This window comes from Mya arenaria, chromosome 3, assembly GCF_026914265.1.
Source record: "Mya arenaria isolate MELC-2E11 chromosome 3, ASM2691426v1".
Taxonomy (NCBI): Eukaryota; Metazoa; Mollusca; class Bivalvia; order Myida; family Myidae; genus Mya; species Mya arenaria.
This window is the reverse complement of record NC_069124.1, coordinates 63,846,909-63,859,779: the sequence shown is the minus strand read 5'-3', so window position 1 is coordinate 63,859,779 and position 12,871 is coordinate 63,846,909. Positions and strand designations below refer to the sequence as shown.

The window sequence follows — 12,871 nt, the reverse complement described above, 5'->3', positions numbered from 1 at the left end:
ATGGTAAATTTCGAAAAAGATACCGGATCATATCATAACATTCTTCATGCATATTCGACAAACAAACAGGTTATTCCACTACATTTCAAATATAACAAAACATGTTGTTATCGTCTTGGTGTTTCTTCCGAGATGGAAGTATTCATGACGTTCAGAACGGGATTATGGAGATGGCGTTTCACTGTCTAAGCGGATTTGAATGTAAATCTTGAGGTGGTCCCTGGTTCTGAACGTTATTATGGTGATGGCGTTTTCACTGTCTGAGCTGCAATCATGCCGTTGAAAAACGAGTGCGGATTCGAAAGCAGATCTTGAGGTGTGCCTATCTCCATAACCTAGAAAACAAAGGCATCACGAGTATGAACTGACGAAATCTTAAGTCTTAGAGTGGAAAGAGATAGGACAGCAGTTTTACGTAAAAAATAAATAAAATGTATGATATATATTATATCATTTTATTAAATAACACACTAGTAAATGTATGTATTTAAACGTTGTTTGAGAAAGTCGGCTAGTTGAAAACCCAGTTGCGAATTAGTATTGATGTATTTTATGGGAATATAAGGACTTCATTCTATTCTTATAACCGAAGTGTACTTGACCAAATGTTATACTTGTTAAAGTAGTTATGAAATATGGATCATTTTATCTAACCCCCACAAAAGTCATATACCTGTTCAGCATCCAGCACGATAATTCGGTCACTGTGTAGCACAGTATTAAGTCGGTGAGCAATTGTGATAACGGTACATTCCGCGAAGCAATTGCGGATCGTCTGTTGAATCATGGCATCTGTCGATGTATCAATGTTTGCAGTAGCCTCGTCAAGTAGTAAAATCTGAGCGGAAAATTAACTTATCTTATTTCAGCTAATGATATTAAATTTGTTCTTTTTATTAGTACTGCAGATGACCGTCTATGAAATTCTCTGTTACTCTGCCAATTCAAATGTGGTGTCCCCTACATTTATCAACAAGTAATAAAGTATATAAACTGTGTGTGTGTTGACTGGTGTCCCTGGTTGTGTGACTGATTCATCTTAGCTTTTGAGCCTTGCACTTATGAAAACTATCAATGTAAGAACTTGCCTGCTGTTAGAATCTACGAATGCTAACCTTGCTTTTACGGATGATAGCTCTTGCCAGACAGAGCAACTGGCGTTCTCCGACAGAGAAGTTTTCGCCATTTTCATCAACTACCACCTCCAGGCTGTCTTCAAACTGCTCAATCTACAAAGTTACTCATGTATAAAGTGTGATGGATCCAAACTAGCCATACGAACAGTAGAGAGCGAGAGTGAAACAGAACAGTTAGTTTGAGATACTAAATATTTATTGTTTATTATTTTAAACATATATATACATATTTATATGAAAAACTACATAAACAAGTCTAGTAGTCGAAAGTTGAATCATAAAACCCGTTCAATGACACAGGTTCAACGGATATACTAAACAATGGGTGTTTATCAATGACTGTAATGTACCGCCTCGGAACGGTCAGAATAATGTAGATTTATTGGGGGTTTAAACTAGTTTATGTGCGCACTTATCCCAGCCATGCCGAATAAAGTAAAAACATAAATGGTAAATTTTATTAAAGCAAACAATAACTTAAGGAAACTTATGAATAAAACAAATAATAGGTAAACACAATGTACTGCTTTGATAAGAGATCCCATCGAATGTATACAATTCAGAGTACACTTTTTAAAGGTATGATACAGATATTGTTTGCAACGATAAAAATCTATCACAGTCTACCTTAGTAAAAAAAAAATGTGTGATCATAGATTTTGGATTTAACAATCCACAAACGTTTTAATTATCAACATTTAAAACATAATCTGCGTTACCTAGAACACGAATTATACTGACCAAACTGCTTTTTATAGTTTTCTTACACTAAACGAACATTCAAATGTAAACAAATAATAGTTTAACTTAAATCACAAGTGCTGCGTGAAGCTTAATTGGAAATTGGGAGCAATAACATCGGTTAGAACTGATTTATAATGAATTCACATAAGGATAAGGTGAAGGGATTTCGATATCTTGGAACACAAAGTCTTTAGGGAAAGTAAAGAAATGTCTTCTCCGTCAATTGTGATTGCACCTTCACTTATTTCCACCAGTCGAAACAGACACGCTGCCAGACTAGACTTACCTGCAAAAGAAATAAAGTTTGTTTTGGGGAAATTGTTCATACACTTTTATATAAATCCATTTAAAATGCGCAAACGGATAAATATATCAAACAACGCGTTAAACAAGTAGCACTATCGTTTTATCAATATTTTTCCAGATTTAAAAAAGATCAACGCAGGCACTGCATTGTTCTTGGATCAGGCGTTTCACATTTTTGAAAGTCCGGATGTTTGCATGATCTAGGTTTTCTCAAGGTTTTCATATTCATGCTGTTATTATAACAGAAAACTGACCTGCCCCCGTGCCGATGACTATTCCTATCTTCTCTCTTGGGTAGATGTTAAAGCTTACTTTGCGTAACACTGGGTCCATCTCAGGTCGATAACGCATGACAACGCCTTGAAAACTTAATCCACCATTTTCTGGCCATGTTGGGGATACAACCTTTTTTGCATCTTGTGGTTCGGAAATCAAGTTCTTTAAAATTAAGAAAGAAATCAGTTACCCATAAGTACACCAACATGTAAAATGACCATTAGGTTGAATTGAACAACATCAAAATGCAATTTAAAATGACCATTGGGTTGATGTGAGCAAAGTTCTTTAAGATTAAGGAAGATATCAGTAAATCATGTCTTTACCAACATGTATTTTTAGATGATCAAATGTTGATTTGAACAACAGAAATATGCAATTGAAGAGGACCATTTGGCTGATTTCAGCAAATTCAACATGCAATTTAAGATGACAGTTATGTTGATTAAAGCAAAACCAAGAGGAACATTTCTACTGCTGTTGAAATACTGTAATTTGCGTATATTTGGATAAAAAGAAATGGTGCATGAACAATTACAACTAAATTTACTTCTTATTTGTTTGTACAAAAATGATAACATTGTTTTTGTATTTGCTTAAATGATCGATATATACGTACCATACTGTACTCTTGGAGTCTTTCAATTGAAGTAAATCTGGCCTCAGCTTCATTCATCAAACGGACAAAAAACGGGACAATGCTTACAGTCTAGAATATAATGTAATAATGGATACATGTTCTCATTTTTATAGAAATTGTTATTCAACCAGAGCACCACACTGGCATGCCGACGTTCGCCAGGTATTGACCATGCTGCATACAAGCGTATTGTCTCCGATGAAATTTTAAAAGTTTAAAGTATGACGACACGGTTACTTACACTTCCGCAAAGTCCAAGTACAAGCCCAGCTGCTGCTGGAGGTACGAGACCCTTTGTTATGACAAAGATCAAGCTACATGCTACTGTAAATATGCCTGCAGCCAGGTGTAGTCGCATTCCAATCCACCGAATACTTACATCAAATAGGAAAACCGTCAACGAAGCGACGTCGCCGAACTTCGAACATCTGCAAAAATAGTAATTTTCATCACAATCATTTGTTTAAATGTAACGATTTTTCAGGTAACCCATGCTTCAAACATATTGAAGCAAATTTTCTGATGAAAAACGATCTTAAACCAGTCTTAATCTGCTAACATGTATGTATTTTTCTCTAAGGATCAACATGCATGTAATAAAATCGAATTTCAATTCTGCAATATCATAAACTTAGAAAACCTGTCATAAAATCGTTCCTGCTGTTTATGACCAAACGACCGCTGTAAGACCTTGTAATGTGGCGTTTACATGGCTTATCAGAGGCGACCGGGAAATGTTTTCCAGACGCTTCAGTTTTGTAATTGCCACAGTAGAAATCTGCTTCATGATGTAAAAGACGATCACAACTGGAACGACCTCTATTAGAATCCATGGCGTAATATACGCCGACAATGCAATGGATACAAGCGTCAAATTATGGATTCGAAGAAGTGAGTTTGTCACTTGTGGTAGAAAGACGTCACCTATAAAATAATTGATCATGTAAGAAACGGAACTCAGTAATTAAAATAGATTTTGAATGGTAATATTGAGTAAAAGTAAAAACAAAATAGTATTAAAAGTCCCAGATTAGTTATTTTTGCAGGAAGTGTGATACCTTGAATACAGGAACCAACTTAAGCGGTATTACGTATATCTAGAATCATTGGTATATTCAAGGAGACCAAAGGACAAACAGTAAGTGATTACAACATTATATACACATAAAAAACATAGTAACTAAGAAACATTCGTGTTAAAAATAAATAACAAAACCTTCATCTAAATCTTTCGAAAATCTATTGAGGATTCGGCCGGTTGGGTTCGAGTCAAAGAATGACATTGGAGCCTTCATCACACGGTCAAGGCATAAGCTATGAAGCCGGTTGACTGCATTTGTAGAAGCCTGGAATAATTTTGAACAGCAATGTCACAGAGAAATGGACGCATTGATTGGTTTAAGGGAATATGTGATATAACCTTAGTTTATTATATTTTAATTTTGTTACATCAAGAAAGATTTAAAATTATCTTAGCATGACTAACGCCATTCACTAGTAAAGTGACCAACACAATAGCCAGTGAACTAATGTAGACGGTGAAATATGTGTCATAACTTATCCGCCCTTCAACAGCAATTATCAACGTGTTGCTAACATCACTGGGTGCCCCATAACTTGCATTCAAAAAGGATCCATTATCTGACGTTGAACTATTTCCTTCCTGTAATAAGAAATACATGTAAGAAATGGAATAACACATGTTAGGACTACCAAACTATCAGGGGAGTAAGCTAAAACATTAATATTCAATTACTATAGAAAGCATATTTGATCTTGAATTTATTTATACACGCATTCAGGTATAATAGTAATAGTAAAGAAAAAAACATTGGTATAGCTCAGTTGCGCCTCTAAAACGAAGGTTTAAATAAGGCACATGTTCACATGTTATCACATTATTAACTTGGCTTCCAAGTGAATCGATCCATTTGCTAAGCCACCAGTCAGTAAAAGTAAGAGAGCCGGAAGTTATAAAAAAACATCAATATGACGCCAATTGCAGCCTCTTCCGCCGAAACCAGTTTGCCTATAACAATATACAAATGTTAAGATATTACGATAAAATAACAAGAATTAATATTTTAAAACAAAGATATAATAAAGAATAATATAAAATTGCATGGTCCGTAACCATAGTTTCATAGAATCTAAAAAAACGACCAGATAAAACACCAATCAAATTGCTTGAGCAACACAACTACATCTACCTTTTCCATTCTTTTTCTTCAGAATCCCGTTTGGTTTGGAATCAGATGAAGCAACCATACCATTTGCTGTTTTAACACTGCTTCCTTGGCTAGTTTCTTTCAAAGACGGCGCAGGCTCGCCAACCCCTAACCCATCTAGATATTCGAAAATACTTATTTGTATATTAATGTATTAAGTTATTTGTCGATATAGAATGACCATGTGGTTTCGAGCTGGAGCGAAAGATTTCATTGTTGAATAAGGGATCTTTTCAAACTACAAGCGATCACAAAGGTCGATGCATAAAAGGGCCGATGTATAGGTAGCTGTTAAATGCATAAGTAGTTATTGCTATCGTATACGTCATTCCTGGTTCCTACCAGATGTACTCACTTGCTTTTTGATGACTCATCGAGGTACTTTCAAAAATCCTTAACATGTCAGTGTACGGACCACCATTGTTAATCAGGTCAATGTGTCGATCTTTTTCAGCAATTTCTCCACCATCCATCACAACAACCTCGTCACACTCCTTAAGGAACTAAATGGCAAAAAGGACATTTTAAAGATATTAGTTCTTACCAAGATATACTTTTTCAATTTTGGGTATACATGTTCTAAGATCTTTAGAATTTAAGCTACAATATACTTTTGAAGTATATTGCTATCGCACTAGTAACGACCTATAAAAAACATTAGCATGAAAGACGATATGTAACTTTTTCAATATAGTTAAGAACAGGGATATAAGTTGTAGCACCGTCTAATAAAAGATTACCTGCAGTTGATGCGTAACAAGAATCACAGTTTTCCGTGCGAGTTGAGATTTGATGCACTCGTTGAAAATAAGCCTTCCAACTCGAACGTCTAGAGCACTAAGCGGATCATCAAGTAAGTATATATCACTGTCACTGTACACCGCCCTTGCCAAATTAACCCTTTGCTTTTGCCCTCCACTAAGATTAGCACCACGCTCTCCAATCTACAGATGGATACAGAATCAATTAACTTGTTCTCATTCTTCATTCTCAAAATTCGTAATTTTAAGTTGGCAAACACAACATTTAGACCAATTCATTACATCTTAAAAAACAACAACAGTTTCTGCACTTGAGTTATTGAAGAGCAATGCATTTGGAGGTTATTTAATAAATAGTTACTGCAATCTCGTTTTTGAAATTATACTCGATTGCTCTGCACGAATGTATATTTTTGAATAACGAGGGAATGATCGCCGTAACAGTTTTGTACCATGTTGTCAGGGACAAGGTCTAACGATTAGCGTGCGGTATAAGTGAATAACTTTGTAATTTATCCGCAAGCTATTATTGAACGCTTAGCTCCGCTGCTTTCTTTCGTCCCTTATGTGAAAAGAGTAAATATTCGAAAACAAAATGAACACTTATCCATGAAATCATGTTTATTCCACCAAGTTTACCTCAGTTTTGCCTCCATCTTCAAAAAGCTCTAGGTCAGGTCCCAAACCGCAACATTCTATGGCTTTTCTGTATCTAAAATGAAAACATGCATACATTTTATAACTTAAATTTTCTATTTTATTGACTCAATAGTAAATGATGATGATTTTTTTCTAGTATTCAGTGTTCCTGTAAATACTAATAATACATATACAGACGTCTTACTTTTGTTCCTCGAATTCACTGCCGAAAAGAATGTTCTCTCTTAATGAAGCATTGAATATCCAAGCCTGTTGGGCCACATACGCGACATTTACATCGACGGCAAGATGACCCTTTGTTTGCAGCATCTGGTTTAAAGAGCTCAATATTTACACTGGTTACCCAAATAGTTTACGAAAAGTAAAACGGAAAAAATCATGTTTTCCATTTTTACTTTCACACTTTTGTTAAATCTGATTTTTTGAAATTTTGCATAAGTCTACAAAGAAAAAGATATATCATTCGTAATATATATATATATATATATATATATATATATATATATATATATATATATATATATATATATATATATATATATATATATATATATATATACTTATTTCATAAATGAATAATGTTGTGCATGTACTTACTCGTCCAAGTAAAGCCAAAACTAAAGATGATTTCCCGGAGCCGATTGTCCCGCAAATACCTATCAGTTGGCCCTTAAAAACGTATTACTTTGCAAATGCAAAATAGTTCTCAAAAAAATCATTACAATATAGTCCAGTATTCCAGAGAAAAACCCCGGCAATATTGATCTTAATTTTTCCAAAACAATTCAAAATATACAATGAACAGAACAAAACTATTTTTAATATCTACCCTTTTCACATCTAATATAACATTGTTTATTTGAAACAGGTTCCCACATTCCTTTCTTGAACAAATGCTTGACACTGAAAGAGATAAGAAACTCATTTTAAAGGGACTCGTTCACGTTTAATTGGGGCAGACATAACAACACACACACACATTGATTTCATATGAAGATGAACAAGATGCTCGTTACGATTATAAAACATCATCAAAAATTCAAATAAGAGCTCAGATAGAGTTATTATCAATTGAAAAATGTGACATAGACATAATATATTTCGCCGAAAAACGTACCACTTGGCCGTCTCTTTATTGCCCCGTTGGTATTAGACTCAGGTTGCAATTCCCATACAAAGGAAGCTGCCTTCATCTCTAATGCGTTGGTCTTGTCATATGTGATAGAGCTCAGGGGAATATACTCATCCATTAAAAGAAGTTTCTGTAAATCAAAATACTACATGTTTTTATAAAACGAATAGTTCTCAGTCATCAGTCAAAATTTACTGGTATTGTAATAATACACAAACTTGTTTCATTGATATTGAGAAGCAACATAAAACAACCTCCAGTCTGTTAAAGCTGACTTTGGCCTCCGCGTAGGCCCGCAAGCTTAACGGCAGCACTGCAACAATGCCTCGTAAAAAGTTCATCGTTCCTATTACGGCAAAAGCCTAAAATATACAAAAAAAACAACTTTCAGCATTGCCTTATAATATTCTTCTTGGCGATTTACACTTATGTAAGCATGCACCATTTCATCGCTTTAAAATGGTAGTAGCATTGATATCATTTGATAAACGTGCGGAATTTATTAATTCTTATGGCATTCGAGTACACGCGCAATGAGGGTAGCTACTTGACTTCTGTTCAGAGCAATACTTAAGAGAGTATGAGTTTAAAGTAAAAGGTGTCATACGTATTCGTTGAGTTAAAACATGTTCAACAACAGCACTGGGCCTTTCCGATCACCCTAAGTACCTAATGTACTTACCGTTGATGCTGTGAGGTCGTTTCCGGCGGCAGTGTAGACCGTTATGGTGACAACTGAGGCAATGGTCGGTGTGACAGGGATGATGGCCAGTGTGATAGCACTCACCAGGGCCGAATACAACACGTACGTTTGTTCATAAAGACGAACTACTGGAATAAGGTTTAATCTTAAAGGGTGAGAAAATGTTGAGGTACCGGATTACGTCGATGGTGGTTTATGTTATTCTCTCATATGGTAGCAAAATATTTGTTTCAAATAACGGAGGAAATAGAATGGGCTGGTACTGTACAGCAGATGCTTAAATGTACAATAATTTATTTTCTAGCTTGAAATCTCAACAAAATCATAAATAAGTAATACATTTAAAGACCTAAAGAAAGATATTTTAAGAGAAACATATATTTCACAAATATTAAGGTGTACCTTGAATTGCGTCATTGAATGGCTTTTCCCACGCATACATCTTTATGAATTTAATGCTGTTTATAATTTCTGCCATTTGACGCACCTGAAATTCGAATAGAAAACCAATTGTTTATTCCCCAGTGTGAAATTCGATTCGTAAAAATAGAGGTTTAAGAATGTAAACTGACATACTCGCCTATCTGTGAATTGCGAGCTGCTTCTTCGCAACGTCTCCATCAATCGCGTAAGGACCATCTATAAAATATCGTATGCTGCAAGTCATGAGGCAAAAGCTGTGTGCCCATCTTTATGATAACGCAAACAAATCCAAATCAGGGAAAATCTCAAGTCGAGAGTTACTAGTTATTATAACACAACAGGTAACCTAAATGCATTTATGCCAGATAGTAGACAATATAAAAAAGGAGCTTTGTTGATCATAATTTACCTGGCCAAGGCAACAGACTACAAGCGTTCCTATAGAAACGAAGCACCAATAACCAATACATAATAACCAATAAGCAATACACGGTGCCGATCAAGGCATAGATGGGAACGGAGAGAAGGAAGACGCAGACGGATGTCGCAATGTTCACGCGGTAGGAATCGACACTGAACACATTGATTATCTATCAGAACATAAACCTACGTATATAAGAACTTGACATGTACACGTAATTCTTACCTCTTAAATCCAGTAAATCATTGGCATAAAACATGCATAACAGATATTAATTAGTTCGCTCTACGAATTGTATAAACAGTGTTATTCCCTGTCATTTCGTATAATTTGTAAAATGAATACCAAAAAAACAAGATACCTCTGAACTTGTTTTTCCCTTAACCGTCCGTAGTTTGAGGAGTTTCTTGTACATAATGCCCATGTAGCCGGACCGAAATCTGGCACCTGACACAAATGTGTAAACTAAGTATATTTGTTTTGAAGTAGACTTTATCATTATTCACATTTACCGGTGAAGACATATCTTAAGTTTTAGTAAATTAATTTTTTGCTAAAGTAAAAATAAATAAATCATTTTACCAGTCAGCGCCCCAAACACAAACACATTGGGATAGGAGAGAGCACGTATTATTTCGCACCAAAACAGGGCAACCGTCTGATTCAAGATAAGCTACAACAAGGTTAAGCAGAAACGCCTTAAAAGAACAGAAATGCATGCTTTAAATACGATCATTCAAATATTTAAGAAGCACAAATGAAGACATATACTACAACTTGGATTAGTTAAAATGAAATGAAATTTATGAACAATATCACACTGAAAACAATAGAGATAAGCACAGTCATAAAAGCCAAATACGAACCCTGTTTAGGTACAAGGTGAGGGCCCAAACGGGAGACACAAACGAACAAACATCACAAACAGACCACGCACTCAACAAAATAGCTTTATCAATCAATGATGGGATTACCACCTTGTAACAGTCAATACAACACGAGACCATGAGTTAATTGTGGGTTTACACTCACACTCGTCAAAAATATATCAATTATAACAAAATTAAAAGTATAAATACTTACGTGAAAAACTACAGAAACAAGCTCAGTAGCCAAACGTTTTAACATAAACCCGGTTTAATGGCACTGGGTAAACGCCAATGACATAGAACACAAAAAAAAATCACAAACAAGAAACATGGAAGAACAGCACAAAACTCCACAAACAGCACAGTGCATACTAGTATATACTAAAAATAAAAAAAAACTAGGTATGTTTCGTGCTCGCCTTGGAACGTTCAGTAAAATGTAAACTTACTGGGTATAAGCATCATCGGAGCCAGTACCAAAAAAAAAAAAAAAAAAGAAAAAGAAAAAAGACGAATTTTATTCGTTGAACTTGTTTGTTTATCATAGTCGTGTTAAATACTTATACACAGGTCTAAAGACCATACATACCAAAGACAGGAAAGTAAAGAGTGCATTGATGGCCAGCAGCAAAAGGTTTGCCATCGTTCTCGTCAGAATGAATTCCACCCACACTCTATAAAACGACGCCTCCTTTCCACCATTACGTTCAACCTCCTCAGTCCAAAGAAAATCCATTCTAGAAAAACGAAAATTATTATCACACATATATGCCAATTATTAAAGACGAAATGCAGCCACAAGGAAAGTGTGTGGTAATGTGTAAACATTACGTATAAATGCAATAAATATATTTTATAATGATGTTTAAGGTATTTTCAAGGTAAAATAGTCAATCAACCTCTCAGCGTTCCTCATTATGCCATCAGCGGATGCGCACTGCCATATGTCTTTCTCGGCCACAGGTTCGTGACGGTTGCGGTGCATTCGCCAGATCAGGGGAGAGAACCACGTCGGGAACACGTACGAGAAAATTCCCACTTTATTGATAGGAAGCTTTCCATCCCTTATAGAATATGAAAGAATGGTTTTGTTTTGTTTATGTCCGAGATAGAAAATGTTAAAAAACAGGAACTATGGACATTGAATTAAAAAGATATTATGCTTGATTTTACAAAAGTCATATATCACATATTTTCACGATTCGAGTGTTTCTTTTATACTTATTTTCGGAGCTTTTATTGGTATTTTTTTAAAAAGCTCCTTGTCGCCATTTATTGAATAAATATTTGAAATGTCGCAAGAGTAAAAAACAAACGTGTGGATTCACACAGTTTAAACATTTTCCAAGTTTAAGAGATTGTTATATCACAGATAAAACTCCATATTTTACCGAAAAGCATGAACAAAATTGTATAAAATAAATAAAAATATAAAACGAACAAAATCCTTACTCGGAGGACGGTCTATAGGACTTGATAACTTGTAGAGCACCTGAATATTTCCTCTTCTCCGGTACGTTTATAGCGCCGTCGTATCTAAATCACGCATGATTCAGAGTAATAAGGCTATATTAATACTACTAATGATAGACCTCAAACAGTTAATAATGACAGGGCAAGAACAAACGTTTAACATCCGTCATATATTACTAAATATATTCAATAATTATTGGCAATTCATTTATTATTTTAAATAATCCAAATTAAGCATCTTCGAAATACTTTAAAGCGAACATATATTGAACAATATTACCGAAACAAGTGTTTGAAACGAAAATATCAAACTAGTATAATGTGCACACGGGAATACGTGTAAAGGTTTCGCTTATAAAAAAACGCCATTATTTAATACACTACAATACTAAAGTACAATCCTTTAGGAGAGTTTAAGTCAAAATACTTGAAAACTTTTAATATGGCATAAAAACTACGTGTAGTTATGTGTGCCTTTCTTCCCTCTAGCCCATACCCGAGTTTATGTCTGTCCTCATCCATCTCGTCAGACTTGGAGTTGTCCAGAACCACATTCGTATATCCGGTCAGAGAAACTTTCCTGTCCAGGGCGTTGGCCGCGAGTTCGCTGCCATTCTCGTTTGAAACCTTCATTTTTTTCATGTAGATTATTTGCATGTGCTTCTTTCATCCCGTTGAACGATGTAATGAGATAAAATATTTATATGCATATGCACGTTTCAAATGCAAGTGCAGTTGCGCGTTTCCTTGCATATGTAATACGTTGATATGTTCCTAACTTAATAATAATAATTATGATTTATTTAAATTATGGTTGTGAAGTATGGTTCAAACGTGATAGTTTTACAATACAGCGAAGTTCGTAAACGGTTTAAATGAATAATTTCTTGGTGTTAGAACCCAACCAAAAGAAACTTTGTATGAAGAGAGATTGGTAAAAAGTATAATTGATAACCAATATTTATAGTATATTAATACATACTATTTCTTTACAAAGACAAACATAGTTGTTATTGTTATTCTTTCCGTCTTTGTGATCCGTCTGTGTTCGTACGTCTCTCGTTTCTTGTCTGATAGGCCTTCGCATTGCGCATTTAAA

The 12,871-nt window shown here is 34.9% G+C and overlaps 1 pseudogene; it reads right to left on the bottom strand.

Moving 5' to 3' along the window:
- Window positions 1–201: 201 nt before the first annotated feature.
- Window positions 202–12,385, bottom strand: LOC128226188 (ATP-binding cassette sub-family C member 5-like; annotated as a pseudogene).
- Between the last annotated feature and the right edge of the window lie 486 nt (window positions 12,386–12,871).